The 1609-nt window shown below is 39.4% G+C and overlaps 1 protein-coding gene across 2 annotated transcripts in view; it reads left to right on the plus strand.

The window, feature by feature from the left end:
* Nucleotides 1-1609, plus strand: part of Fbxo42 (F-box protein 42) — a 103311-nt gene that overhangs the window by 29709 nt on the left and 71993 nt on the right. The window contains exon 1 of one of the 2 annotated variants that reach the window (XM_023722541.1): nt 1363-1411. The exons of the other annotated variant lie outside the window; for it this stretch is intronic. The gene's annotated coding sequence lies outside the window, so the exon portion shown is untranslated. Of the gene's footprint in view, nt 1-1362; nt 1412-1609 lie in introns of those variants that run through there. 2 annotated transcript variants of the gene reach the window in all.

The raw sequence follows: 1609 nt of genomic DNA on the forward strand, positions 1-1609 counted from the left end.
AGACTACTCTTTTTTTTTAATTTTTTTTTATTTATTTATTTATGTGTGTGTGTGTGTGTGTGGCCAGCTCAGCCCACCAGAGGGCGGGGCTGGCTGGCATGTGGTGCTGGGGGATTGAACCGAGGTCCCTGTGCTTTGCTAAGCTTGTTCTAAGTAGGTGCTTTAGACCACTGAGCCATCTCACCAGCCCTGTAGACTACTCTTGGAGGTCTTTTCATGTCAGTGTATACCAGTGGTCACTTTTTAAAATATTGGATATAAAAAGAAATACTAGATAGTTAAATTCTGTAATCTGGACATAGTATAATTTATCTAGTTATTCTCCCCTTAATAGACACTTAAGATTTGCAAGTTTTGCCATTGTGGAGATTAAACAGACCTCTGGTGCATATGTTTTGGGGCACACTTTTGGATGTTTCTGTTGGAAATCTACCAAAAATTACTTTGCTAAGCCCCAGATCCCCAGGTTTGTACATTGTAAATGGACCTTTTGCCAAATCCAGTACGTGTTTTAATTTTCCCTTCCTCTGTTTGCATTCTGGCTATGCAACAGCAGAAATGCCTGTGTAGGCTCTGAAGACAGACTGTATTTTTTTTTTTGGTGGAACCAGGCATTGAACTCAGGCCCTTGCACTTGCCAGGGAAGTGCTTATTCCACTGAGCCATCTCCCTAGCCCCAGGACAGACTGTATTGCATTGTGAGAAATGTAGAATCAAAAGTAGAAGGGTCTGGGGAGATAGCTCAGTAGAATAAGTGCTTGCCTGGCAAGTGCAGGGTTCTGAGTTCAATCCCTGGTTCTGCCAAAAAAAAAGTAAAACGTACCGCGATGTTCTTTTAAGTATGGAAAACATGTCCTGATATAGGATTGATTTATGTGAGTAATGTGCATTAAATTAATAAAAATATTCCTTTTATTGAAACAGATCTGCAATGGATGAGCGAACCAGAAAGATGTCCACCTTAAACTGAAGCCATGAAATGGTGATCATTTTAGTCATTTTTAACCCAGGGGAGAATTTTATTTTTCTTTATTTCACTTGATTCTTCTAGATTTTGACACATTTTTTAAACTTATATAATTTTGGGCTGAAGTTTGGACCCTTTTTTTTTTTTTTAAGTAGCATAAAATTGCATATTGCGTGAGAGCCTGATATTTAAAACTTTGACTTCTGTAGAAAGTAATGAACTCTGATTTGATTGGAATACTTTCAGTAACAATAACAAAGTTTGATATAATTGGATGCAATTTAAAAAGTAAATGTTTGAAAAGTATTTAAATGGTGAAATCTTGTTAATGATAGACACCTTCTTTTTAGAAGCTGGCATGGTGGTGTGCACACCTGCTAATCCCAGCACTCTGGGAGGTTGAGACATGAGGATCCTAAATTCAAGGCCTACTTGGGCAATTTGGTAAGCCTCCTCAGAATTAAAAAGGAGCTGGGAATACAGTTCCCTGGGTTTAATCCCCAGTACTGCAAAGCAAAATTTAGATAAAGAAACTAAGGAGTGGGGCTGGTGAGATGGCTCAGTGGTCTAAAGCACCTACTTGGAACAAGCTAAGCAAAGCACAGGGACCGCGGTTCAATCCCCCAGCACCACATGCCAGCC

The sequence above is a fragment of the Octodon degus genome, unplaced genomic scaffold, assembly GCF_000260255.1.
Source record: "Octodon degus isolate 3935 unplaced genomic scaffold, OctDeg1.0 scaffold00092, whole genome shotgun sequence".
NCBI lineage: Eukaryota > Metazoa > Chordata > Mammalia > Rodentia > Octodontidae > Octodon > Octodon degus.